The 13774-nt window shown below is 43.0% G+C and overlaps 1 protein-coding gene across 16 annotated transcripts in view; it reads right to left on the reverse strand.

Annotated features, from left to right (window-relative positions):
• Positions 1–13774, reverse strand: part of CHST11 (carbohydrate sulfotransferase 11) — a 261341-nt gene that overhangs the window by 174685 nt on the left and 72882 nt on the right. The window contains exon 2 of one of the 16 annotated variants that reach the window (XM_055574922.1): positions 1391–1442. The exons of the other annotated variants lie outside the window; for them this stretch is intronic. The gene's annotated coding sequence lies outside the window, so the exon portion shown is untranslated. The remainder of the gene's footprint in view (positions 1–1390; positions 1443–13774) is intronic. 16 annotated transcript variants of the gene reach the window in all.

Genomic DNA, 13774 nt, shown 5'->3' on the forward strand with positions numbered 1-13774 from the left:
GAATATGCACCCATAAGTGAATTCCACTGATAGTTCTACATCAAAGGTTTCAGGCTCTGCCATACTATTTTTCTTCACAACCACATGCGGATTGCTTTTAGGATGGGGAACACATGTATACCTGTGGCGGATTCATTTTGATGTTTGGCAAAACTAATACAATTATGTAAAGTTTAAAAATAAAATAAAATATAAAAAAATAAATAAAAAAAAATAAAATTAGGATATAATTACAATGTTGTGTTAGTCTCTGCTGTGCAACAAAGTGAATCAGCTATATGCACACATATATCCCCTATCTCTTAGACCCCTCTCCCATCCCCCCACCCCGCATCTAGTCGTCAAGAGTGCACCAAGCTGAGCTCCCTATGTTGCACAGCAAGTTCGCACCGGCTATCTGCTTTACACTTGGCAGTGTGTATACGTCAATGCTACTCTCTCAATTTGTCCCATCCCCCCCTTTCCCCTACCCTGTGTCCACATGTCCCTTCTCTGCGTCTGCACCTCTATTCCTGCCCTGCAAATAGGTTCATCTGTATGATTTTTCTAGATTCCACATATATACATTAATACAACAAATATTGACTTGTTTTTCTCTTTTTGACTTACTTCACTCTGTAGGACAGACTCTAGGTCCATCCATATCTTTACAGCTGATCCTTTTTCATTTCCCTTTTATGGCTGCCTGTGTATTATTTCTAAGACAAATGCTAACATATTCTCCATAACATTCTATACTACATTTTAAAATGCATTCCTCACTTTTCCCAGTTAAGGAAAAATGAAATTACTTATTAATCACTACTTGATCCTTCACATACAAGATCTCGAATAACAGGCATGAGAATTGTCAGAAATGAAAATCCAATGATTATTTGTGGTCTAACAACAAGTTGTCTAATGGTCTTTACTCCTAAGATATTCCCTCCAGATTAGCTGTCCTGAAAGAAATTTCACTGCCCTTTCCTCAGCTGTTTTCCCAGTTTCCCCAGGAAAAGGAGCAAAGAGCAAGGTTGTCTCTAAAATGTTGAGCACATGCATTGTGAGTAAATATCCCACCCTCAACAGAGAGAGTGGAAAGGAAGAGGCAATGGCCAAAATTCTCTTTCAAAAACATCCACTGGACCACCATGGAAATTTTCAAAATGTTAGAGACTTCCCTAGTGATCCAGTGGTTAAGAATTCGCCTTCCAATGCAGGCAGCATGGGTTCAATCCCTGGTTGGGGAACTAGTCATGCACCCACATGCCTCGGGGCAACTAGAGAGAAGCCCACATGCTACAACAAAGACCCAGTACAGCCAAAATTTAAAAAAAAAAAAAAAAGTTAAAGAGAATCGCTTCATAAACATCAGGCAAGGAGGTTTAAGAAATCAAAAAGAGAACATTACCATTATTTTTGCTTCAGTGAAAAGAAGTGACCGCACAGAGTTCACATGCAAGCTGAAAAAAAGCAACACTCTGAATGGAAAGGGTCTTGTGGACACTGAGAAGAAACCCCCAAAAGGGATGCTAAGGCAGACTGTCATTTAAGATGTTAACTTTTCAACATTGTGATAAGTCACTCTGTAGGCTGACACCACTCCATGGAGGTCACCTTCAAGGGCTCTGGCATCTATAGAGCTAAGCCAAGACTGCCAATTAATCACCAAAAGAGGACAGCATGACCAGGGCAGATGAAAACTTTTTTAACTGTGTGTGTGTGTGTTTAAAACAAAACAAAACCAAACAGGGCTGCTGAGTGTAATCCCAGAGACTTTTCTTACTTTGAAAACATTCTGGGGAACAAAAATCTCATTTTGATCCTTGATCTTACAAGCTGGTGTGTTGGATACTTCAGGGATGCTAGGTCATCTTCTAAAAATCGTTCAGAAGCTCTGTCACGGGCTCTTTGCTTTTGCTCTCAAAACACGGCAGATGAAACAGTATTTTTCTGACCTGACTTCAACCGTAACTCAGGAAGCAAAATCTTAGAAGCAAAGTTCAATTGCCATTCCACTGCTTCAAGCCAACATGCTCAAGATTAGATAACAGCATGTTTCCAGGATAAAAATATGTGCCATTTTAGGGCATCAAAATTCTTCCTGGCTCATAGAGGCCATCTGCAGCCCTGCCTCCCGTCCTCATTAGCTTTGTAATCAGAGAGGACGGAGCCTTGGCATTCCCAGACCAAACAGTGTCGTTTTACCCATCTGCAACTTTCCCCAACCTGACATGCTGATGTGTGGTCAATTGTTTCCAATTTTGCCGAGGCATAAATCTGAGTCAAGAGCATCCAGGTGACAGTGGAAAAGGCCAGGAGCCTGGCCTTGGGTCATCAGAGACCCGCCCTTATGGCCCAGTGGCATGGGGTTTCTCATCTCTTACACACTCTCTTTTCCTTTCATTCTTTCTTTGCAAAAGTATAGCTCTCCCCAAAAAGCTGTCTGCCAGACCTACCGACAGAGGCAAAGTTGAAATTTAAAAGTCTAGGAACTGATGGTTCATAAATATGGATTCATGGGGTCACAAAGAGTTGGACACGACTGAGCGACTGAACTGAACTGAACAGAAATATGGTTGTTGTTATTTAGTCACTCGGTTGTGTCCTACTCTTTACAACCCCATGGACTGCAGTCCACCAGGCTCCCCTGTCCTTCTCTATCTCCCAGAGCTTGCTCAAACTCATGTCCATTTAGCCAACAATGCCATCCAATCATCTCATCCTCGGTCATTTCCTTCTCTTCATGCCCTCAATCTTTCCCAGCATCAGGGTCTTAAAGATGGTAACTTCCCCTAAATCTGACATGCTACCTATATTCCTCTCATGGATTTTAAATTGCAGTAACAATTTTAAGACAGAGGTAGCTTTAATAGCAAGCTTTACTTATTAATATTTAACCTTTACTCCTGTATTAAGATAACTATTAACAGTCTGAAAAGATAACTGAAATTTTTCAGTTTATATTTTATTAGGTATTATGCTATTATAGCTGACAATTTGAGGGTATATGAGAATGTCCTGAGATACACCCCTCCCAAACAACACGGGTCCTGAGTGGCCCTGGCCTCTCAGTCTCTTCCACCATTGAGCTTCTCCACCTTCTTTGTGAGCATCTTATAATTCTTCTGGGCAGCTGTCCTACTTTTAGGAGATGATCCCTAGTTAAAATAGATCATCTGGGACTTGCCTGGAGATCCAGTGGTTAGGATTCCATGCTCCCAATGCAGGGGACACCGGTACAATCCCTGGTCAGGGAACTAAGATCTCACATGACAAATGGCACAGCCAAAATAAAGAAAGAAAATAAAGAGAAGTTATCCCAAACAACTGGATGAAGCACAAGCTGGAATCAAGATTGTCGGCAGAAATCTCAATAACCTCAGATATGCAGATGACATCACCCTTATGGCAGAAAGTGAAGAACTAAAAAGCCTCTTGATGAAAGTGAAAGAGAAGAGTGAAAAAGTTGGTTTAAAATTCAACATTCAGAAAACTAAGATCATGGCATATAGACCTGTCAATTTGTGGCAAATAGATAGGGAAAAATGGAAACAGTGACAGACTTTATTTTTGGGAGCTCCAAAATCACTGCAGATGGTGACTGCAGCCATGAAATTAAAAGATGCTTGCTCCTTGAAAGAAAAGCTAGACAGCATATTAAAAAGCAGAGACATTACTTTGCCAACAAAGGTCCATCTAGTCAAGGCTATGGTTTTTCCAGTAGTCATGTATGGATGTGAGAGTTGGACTATAAAGAAAGCTAAGCACCAAAGAATTGATGCTTTTGAACTGTGGTGTTGGAGAAGACTCTTGAGAGTCCCTTGGACAGCGAGGAGATCCAACCAGTTCATCCTAAAGGAAATCAGTCCTGAATATTCATTGGAAGGACTGATACTGAAGCTGAAACTCCAATATTTTGGCCACCTGATGCCAAGAACTGACTCATTTGAAAAGATCCTGATGATGGAAAAGATTGAAGGTGAGAAGAGAAGGGGACAGCAGAGGATGAGATGGTTGGATGGCATCATCAACTCGATGGACATGAGTTTGAGTAGGCTCCGGGAGTTGATGACAGACAGGGAAGCCTGGCATGCTGCAGTCCATGGGGTCGCAAAGAGTCGGACACAACTGAGCAACTGAACTGACTGATCCTATATAAATAAATAGATAGTCCATTTTATTATCCCTAAACTGACAGTTTTTCATCTCTGTCTCCCTACTTCTAATTCAGAAAACATGGCCATTGTATTTGTAATCTACGTTAGTTTGGTGCTTTACTTCCATTATCTTATCAAAGCCTCTCAGGAAGGTACCTATATTATTATCTGCATCTTACGGATACAGAGACAGAGAAGGGAAGTAACTTGTCCAAGGTCACACACTGCCCAAGGTGACACGCAGGTAGGTGCTGGAGCTCGGAATCAATGCAGAGCCATCCTGCTCCAAAGCCTGGACTCTGTGCTCTCACAGGAGGAAGAGGATACTGGAGTTATCAGCTAGTTTGGGTAGCAGGGGAAAAGAGTGAGCAAACACACAGATAACCTTTTTTGCTTCCCAAATCCCATTGCCCAGCTCTGCTGTTTACAAGCTATGCAACCTTAGGCAATATTTCTCTGAGCACTTCAATTCTCCGTGCCTCACTTTCTTCATCTGTAAAATGATAATGACAGTAGCTGCCTTACAGTGTTAAAAAAGTTAACAAGTGTTTAAGGCTAACACTGTGTCCAGCACACAAGACGAGTCTGTGGGTGTGAACTTCCATTGTTAATACTGTGAACTTTGTAGGCCTCAACTACTCAAAAATCAGCACATCCCAAAATACAGACAGTAATGTTTCCCAATGATGGACACTATAATACTGAGCCAGGGTATGGACTGGAAATCCGGTAGCTGATCCCAAATGTCAAGTAATTTGACCAAATGATGTATAATGTTTATACAAATAAGCCATGGTTCTTTCCATAAAAGAAATTACGATCTAGTGGTGGAAAGAAACAGGATGGATTTTAAAGAATTCACCTACAACACAGGAGATGAGGGTTCAATCCCTGAGTCAAGAAGATCCCCTGGAGAAGGAAATGGTAACCCACCCCAGTATTCTTGCCTGGAGAATTCCATGGACAGAGGAGCCTGGCGGGCTACAGTCCATAGGTTTGCAAACAGTCAGATATGACTGAAGCGACTTAGCATGCACAGGATATAGAAAGTGATCTGGTTGCTAGAAAACAGGGCTAAGATTTTAACCTGGGACATCAGACCTCAGGGCTAACCTAGGTAATACGTGACCTCATTACCCCCTAATATGACGGAAAGCCCTTATGACTACTGCAAGACCAATGCTAATTCAATACTGGCCGTTCAGGAAGCTTGTGATTACAAGTCCCACCTAACTGGCTGTGTCCATGGTCAACCCCAGCCCACTGCCCTAGGATTTGTTGTTTTCGAGCTTCTGTCTCTCACAACCACCCCCCCATCCAAGATGACATCTGCCCAAGCTGATGGGCAATGTACGACAACTGAAAATTTTTTCAGGCTCTTCATTTTCCATCTCATTCCAAAGTGACATGATGATGGAAACTGTGAGCTGACCTTTGCTCAGCAACTATGCCTTCTCGTTCCATACACCTGTGTGTAATGTGGTACACCCCAAACAGCAGTTGTAGACTTGCCCAAACCTGCTAGCAAAGAAGCTGTCCAGTAACAGGCTCCTAGAATGCTCCCCATGGAGCTAAAGTTATCAGGACTGCTATCTCTGACTCAAATCAAGTTTTCCAAAGACCAAGGATTCTAATGCTAGTGCTAAGCAACAACCCCATCACCCATCAAACAAGCTCCAGACACAGAGAAGGGGCCTGGAGGATAACAAAGATGAAGCAGGCGGGAACCCTTTTTCAAAGGCAGGTCCTATCAGAAAGGGAAATATGACATGAGGATCACCATTACTGCACTAATAACCACTGTGTACTATCATCTGGCTCCTGGATGAGTATTTTACAAATATTCTCTTCTTCATGCTTGAAAAATCCCTATGAGGGTATTGCTGTTCTTGCCTGGAGAATCCCAGGGATGGGGGAGCCTGGTGGGCTGCTGTCTATGGGGTCACAGAGAGTCAGACACAACTGAAGCGACTTAGCAGCAGCAGCAGCTACTTCATAGATGAGGAAAATGAGGCAGAGACACAGACAACGTTTGAGCAGCAAAACCAAGATAAGACCTGTTGGCACAATCCAAAATCTGGACTCCTTGCCATCCAAGGAAGAAGGTGATATACAGTGTCACAGGCTACCATGGATAACAGGCAGTTTATACAAGGACACACACAGGCAGGCAAGGCTGGAGGTCCTAACATCTGACAAGAGTGATGCTGGTGCTGAGGGTCCTCAGACCACACGTCCGAGTACAAGCCCTCACCAAACAAAGGCCACGAACTCACGGGCCGTTCTATATGAAGGAGAGACTGGCCTCGTTAGATTTACAGCTTGGGTTTATGGACACCAACACCAGACTTAAAGTAAATGGTCTTACCTGGCCCAAAAGGATGTTGAGAAAGTACCCAGTATCGTTTCTCATGAGCCCCAAGGAATCATTTCTCAGCCTTTGGAACCTATGTCCCTAACATGCCTTCTCAGTCCATCTGGCCCTTACTAGACCAGAAGACTGTGCAGCTTTACTGTGTGTGTGTCTGTAAAGTGAACTGAAAGTGTTAGTTGCCAAGTCGTGTCCGACTCTATGCAACCCTATGGACTGTAGCCCACCAGGCTCCTCTGTCCATGGGATTCTCCAAGCAAGAATACTGGACTGGGTAACCATTTCCTTCTCCAGGGTATCTTCCCCACCTGGGGATCAAACCCAGATCTCCTTCATTGTAGGCAGATTCTTTCCTGCCTGAGCCACCAGGGAAACCCATGTGTGTGTGTATACACACATATGCACACACACACACATAAATAATTGAATTGATATGCTTTATCAAATTATAGTCTCTCCCATTTCTAATGCACATCCCCTCTAAATATTGCTGACCTGCCACTGAAAATTTTTGTGTCTCCTTTTGGGAAGGAAGGAAGCTCGGAGGGAGGAGGTAATCCTGTATTGGCTCCGGGTGGAGCTCCCATGAAATTGACCTGCCAGCTGAACTATTAGATGTCATAAAGGAAAGTTAATGTAATAAAAAGAATTGTCCTTCACCATCTAACTGTATGTGGAATCCGAGGATGAATCTGATTATTAACAGTGAGTCCAGAGCTAGGATCTTTTTCATAGGAATACATGAAATTTTCTAGAGCACCATAAATGAGGACATGATCCTGTTTACGCAATACTGCCCTGGTTTATAACTCTGAGGCTCCCTCCGGGTGAGTGTCATCAGTCACATAAGGCAGTGTACTTTCCAACCCCCGCCAAAGCTCCCCATCTGCTCAGTGCACACATATGGATTTAATTTTAGTGCACATTGAGCCACCTTGGCAATAGGAGAGGAGAAGATATTTTCAAATGCCTTCGCCCCACAATGTAAGGTTTATGTTCCTCGAGGTAAGCAACATTCCACACAGCTTCTGGAATGCAGCACGGTCAGAGGCAGTGTGAAATCTGGCCCTGAGGTTTAAGGACACACAAACCTCGCTGGGATGGGCAGATCAGAACACCCAGACACGGAGACCCCATGGTGCTGAGACAGCGTGCAGTTCAGACCTGGTGCATGGTGCCCTGCGGAGCACCAAGGACAGACACACCCAAAGACAAGCTGACACTCAACAGGAGACAGTGTCCGACTCTGCCATCTCTGGACTCCTCTGTCATCCCACCCCCACCACCCTGAAGCCCAGGAGGATGAGGGCATCTCCACAGGGATGTCAAGGACAGAGCCCCTGGACTGTAACAGCCCACAGACTCCAACGGGCGGTGAAGCCTCTGAAAAGAGGCTCAGAAGGCATAACGTGCTGTCTTGCCACATTTACCAGTTTCCTTACAAGAAGAAATAGCTCCCACCAGGAGAGATTTTACAGCTCAGTATGGTGTAGTCTTCTCGCCAGACTCTTTGCTGCAGAAAGATGTTTCACGGAAATGCAAATGTGTCAGGTTGTACCCTAATTAGCTACTTTCTAAAACATGTATAATTCACATCTTAAATTGCCTAATGAAGATGGGGTCGTACAGCTTCATCACAAACTTGGCTTCTGCGAACAAAGAATAATTGAGTTCCTGATATAATAAAAATTTTTTAAAAATCTTAGCCCTTCTATGCTGCCGCTTAATAAACTAGTATGCAAATAATCAAAATGAAAGCTCCCATGAAATCAATCGACACATCCATTCTGTTCTTTAATCTGGCAGATTGGAGATGAGCTCGGCATAACGACACGGAGCCAATACAGGATTACCTCCTCCCTCCGAGCTTCCTTCCTTCCCAAAAGGAGACACAAAAATGACAAGTTTCTCTCCTGTCCTCCACATGATCAGCTGAAATCCATCCACCCGGCAACCCTCAGACATGTGTTTCTAATAGGATCAAAACAAATTTAAAAGTCACTCCACGCTCAGCAAAAAGTTCAGTGAAGTGGAAATTGCTGAAGAGGAGCCGTGAGCAGCAAGTGGCTAACTGCAGCTTGGAAAAATATTGTCGGAAATCGTGTTCCTGCTCGATTTCGCTGGCTCTGAGGGGAGAAGAGTTAAGAAGCTCAATCTTGAGACTCGCTAGGAAAACCACAGACTGTTTCAGGGCCAATGTCTCCATGTGTGGTGTCTGTTACACCACCAAAGAACATAGGAACGAAAGGAACAGCCCTGACACGCGTTCTGCCGCTCTGCCTCCTTCATATTCTCAACTAAAAAACCAAACAAGTCACAGACATTTTAAATCAGTCGGTTGGCTCAATAAGTTTTTTTGTCCTTAAAATATTACATCACTCTGATAATAATTTTGAAGGAAAAAAAGAACTCAGTTACTTCAAGCTGAACCCTGCCAAATGCCAAGAAACCCATATTTTAGAGTTGGGGGGGTGTATTTGTTTTGTTTTTTTTAAAAAGCATCTCTATTAATCCCTGACATTCCTTTTAGTATGGGGTAACTTTAACCTCATTTAAAGAATTGGGGGGAGCTAACATCTTAGTTTCATTCTAAATAAATGTCTTGGAGGGAGATTAGAGGAAGGTGGTCAACAGTTACAAACTTGCAGTTTTAAGTACCAGGGGCTGATAGGATATCTATAGTTAACACTGCTGTAGGATATATAGGAAAGGTGTTAAGAGAAGAACAGAGTTCTCATCACAAGGAAAAATTTTTTTTTCTTTTCCTGTATCTCTATGAGATGATGGATATGAACTAAATCTGTCGTGGTAATTATCTCACAATATTTGTAAATCAAACCATCCTGCTGGACTCTTTAAACATACATCAGTAATGGATATCAGTGATCTCTCAATAAAACCAAGGGAAAAACTGCTGCATAATTAAATTTTTAAAAATAAAAAAAAACAAGAAAGAAAGTAAAAAGAAATGTCTTCATATTGCTAGCCTTAGGGCAATCTAGGAGGCTTATATAAACAGGGTGCAAGCAAGACCCTAAAAAGACTTATTCTAGAAAAGCTGCACATGACTCACAGGCCATTTCAGAGCACTTCCTTTTCACAGAGTATTGATCGGCATTTGCTGCCAGCTCCTGCATTTCCATTCTCCCCACCAAGCCTTACCGATCCACAAACCACCACTGTCTTAGGGGAGCACAGCTGGGAAAGAACCATGTTGAGCAGAATCCTTTCATAATGCCAATAAGCCTCCCCTCATTTATTTATTCTATTTATTCTGTTTTTGTTGGCAAACCAGATAAAGGAGGGGCCGGGACAGGCACAACTATCAAAATAAGACTTGAGGAAAAGTGCTCTAAATTTTAGCCATCTTCCTACCCAGTGTATTTCTGATGGTTTTTTTTTTTTCCCCCTAAATCAGGGGAAATTAAACTTTGGGAGATCAACCCTGAGTATTTCACAAAATACTGACAGTTTTATACTGGATGCCAAGATAAAGTGCAATTAAGTGCAAAACAATAAATTCATAACAACAGGAAAACACGATCATGCTCATGGGTGAAACTTCTTCCAGTGCTGAACCCAGGGCTCCTCGGCTTCCTCGATTCGTGTTCTGTGATGCACGGCCAACTGGGGTAATGCAATGATGCAATGAGTACAGTAAAGGAAGCAGGTTCAAGAAACATGATGGAAACTCATAAAACAGTGATCCAATCCGTTGGGCGTGTAGGGGTTCAAGTGACTTGGGGGCTGGTCAAGGGAAAAGATATGAGCATGAGAGACCCAAGGAAAGCTTTATTAGGAAGGGATATCCTTTGGGGCAAGAGACCACCCACAGGCTTGGCTCAAGGTTCACCATTCAGAAGGGAAGAAGGATCAGAGAACTCCTGGGGGAGGGGAACCGGAGAGGAGACTTACTTGTCTAAGTGCTGTCTCTCAGCGGCGGGGAGGGTGGTGGGGGCTTTGAGTCACAGAGCTCCAAGGACAGTAGCAGCTTGGGGTTTAGAACCACAGGCTCCATCTTATCAATGACCAGCAGATGCTGGGTGCTATTTCACAGGGTATGCAAAGCAGACAGATCCTAAATGGCTAAAAATCTACTTGTTTGGGCTATTTTTAAAGCAATTGCATGTGTAAAAATTTGCATTTGGTGCCTTCGGGTCTTTGAGCTTGTGGGTCTCACTCAGGCTGCAGTGCAGAAATACATACCTTGCAGCCAAGACACAGTGGCCATCTTTGGCTCATTTACATAACACAGGGACAGGGGCGATCCTCATAGAGGATGCTGGGAACTAGACATCGAAGGAATGCTCTGCCAGTCAAAAAGGCAAAGGAGGGCACTCTTGGCAGAGGGAACTGCAAAGGTACACACAGTGACATGGGCAGTGTCCAGGTCTTGACGTTCCAGACAATAAGGCATGAAAGGCAATCAGTGGGGCTAGAAGCCAGGGCACAAGGGAAGGTGGCCAGAGAAAGGCAAGAAATGAGCCTAACATATGATGTGACACTTGAGTGACAGTTCAAAGATCAATTCTGATCTCACTACTTTTTAGCAGGTGTCATGAGGTAGGTTACTTAATCTTCCAGCCTCCATTTCTTCAGCCGTAAAAGCGGATTGTAAATGATACCTACCACCATGCTATCCATTCTACCTTTTACTGATGTGTTAGCAGGCAACCATAGTAATGGTCTGGCCTCAGACCTCATGTCAAGGAAAGCTGACTCCATACCACTGACTGCAACAGAAAGACGTGACTATCTGTAACCAAAAATGTGTCCCGGCCAGACCTGTGCTGAGAGAACGTGCAGTGGATGGGGGAGACACAAAAGGCAGGACAACAAGGAGACTACTGTCCTAGTAAGGAGTGCTGAAGGCCTGGCTAGAACAGTAACAAAAGGAACAGAAGGAAGAGGAACTGCCAAGAAATTTCTCAGAGAACATCAACAGGGAGGAGAAAAGGATGAAACAGGGGTGGGGGAAATGATGATGACTTCAATGCTTCTGCCCAGGGATTTCCCAGTTCTTTGTCTCCATGGCTTCATCCTTAAAGATAAGTGACTTGGTAGAAAGAAGAAAGGTTATAAACATGTCATAATTCTTCTAGGAGAAAAATGTCACTTTCTGACACAGTATTTTTCAAAGGAGAAAGGAGACAAATGATGGAGGTGAGATGTGGCTGATGGAAACCATAAAGGCTAGCCAGAACTCCATTAAATTAGCTTCAGTGGGATTTGTAGCAGAAAAGTGGCATTTGTCTTCCTCAAGGTTTTAATGAGTCCAAAGTCCATGTGATTTCTCAATGAACCATCTCTACCAGAAAACACTCCTGCAGAGCATTTAAATCATGAATAAAGATCCAGAGAACAAATCCCTTCATTTATTTCAACTGCTTCGGAATTAGAAGAAACTTGGTTTTCACATCCTTCCAGGGACAAGGATTTTGAAAACCTCAAAGGACTGTCAGGAATCTGGACAGCCAGACTAAAGCCTTGAGAAGAATTCCGTGGAGATTCAGGCGTCTTCAACACAGGCCCACAAACGTGCAAGTGGAAGGGGTTAAAAATAAAGTCTTAACCTACATTTAAAGGTAGTTAGGCTTTTTTCTTCTTTTCATCAACTTTTCCTACAATATTTTAATTAAGCTGCTAAATGGGTTATTAAGACTTCAGGCTCGAGTCTCCCCTATTTCTAAGTTGTCAATATCCCACCAGCTTTAATATCCATTTCTGTCACATGGGACATTAAGGGGTATGGTTATGTTGACAACTCAAAGCTACAAAAAGGTGTCAGAGGTACATGGATATTGAACAAATTGTGCAACGGAACAAAGTGCAAGCTAAGATGCTCTAAAATGGAAAATAAGGGGCAACTTAGGAAGCAAGTTCGTGGAGGATGATCATATAGGCTAAGATCAGAAATGATGATGATCGTTGATTATGGTAATGACGGTGGTGGTGGTGGTAATAACATTTATTAAACACCTAACACTTGAACAGAAACCACCAGTTTGTTCCCTAATAGCCAATCTCTCTGTTTTACATAATAATAGATTTTTTAGTTGTGTGTCAGTTAAAGACTAAAATTTCCCTAACTTACTTTTGAATAACATGGTCATATGGCTAACTTCTCACCAATGGGATGAGGCAGTGGGCAACTTTCAGGCCACACCCTCCATTTCCCTTTTCCCCGTCCTGGCTGGAATGTAGAAATGATGGCAGGAACTAAAGAAACCATCTTGGACCATGAGACAGAAGGCACATATTAAGGGTAGTAATGATACAAGGAAAAAGAAGCTGAGTCCCTAATCACTGTGGGACTTCCAAGCTTCCTGGGCCCTCTACCTATGGTATCCAAAGTAGGTACCATGGTTATCTTCATTTTACCATGGAGGATACTGGGGCCCAGCAAGGCAAGTCACTTGTTAAGCAAACTGGGGCCTGGTTGAGGGCCCCAGAGCCAGATTCTGGGAGTTAGACTATGAGATGTCCATACAACTATATTCAATAGCTTATTGCTAAAATAACCTATAAAGGAAAAGAATTTGAAAAAGAATATATATATATATATATATATATAACAGAATCACTTTGCTATACACCTGAAACTAACACAACATTGTAAATCATGTGTGTGTATATACACACACACACACTCATTTTATATATACACTATATATACCATGTATTTATATATATGTATATAGCACCTCCCCACCACACAGTCAATCTGAACCAAGGAAGGAATCTGACCAATTTCCAAAGATTGAGGCTAGGCTTAACAACCTCTCTAGCCAAAGGTGAGTGGGCTGAATCACTTGGCTGCCCTTGGCCATTGCAGTCTCTGGAGGATTAGCTTGCCCTTCCTCTCCTTTCTCTCAGATTTGGGGAAGCTCAGCTAGAGACTCTGTCACTTCTCCAGCTAAATCTCATGTCCTCCGCAGGGTAGATCTGAGCACTGTGGTGAAACAGGCATGCTGCTGAAGCCTGCAGACACAGCTGTTTCTTGACATCAGTTGGGTCTCTCAACACTAGACTGAGATTTTCTTGACATCAGTTGGGTCTCTCAACACTAGACTGAGATCCTCTAAGTCCGACAAGGGGCTTATTGCATTTCTACACTTTTTTAATCTTCTCACTTCCCTTCCAAAAAGTACAGCCCCCTCTTCATGGTACAATTCAGAAAGAATTGCAAAGTCAGTCCTGGGGACACAGCAGCAGACGGAAATGCTGTCAAGTGCATTGACTCGAAAAACAGCCAAGTCGTCAT

This window comes from Bubalus kerabau, chromosome 1 (genome assembly GCF_029407905.1).
Source record: "Bubalus kerabau isolate K-KA32 ecotype Philippines breed swamp buffalo chromosome 1, PCC_UOA_SB_1v2, whole genome shotgun sequence".
Taxonomy (NCBI): Eukaryota; Metazoa; Chordata; class Mammalia; order Artiodactyla; family Bovidae; genus Bubalus; species Bubalus kerabau.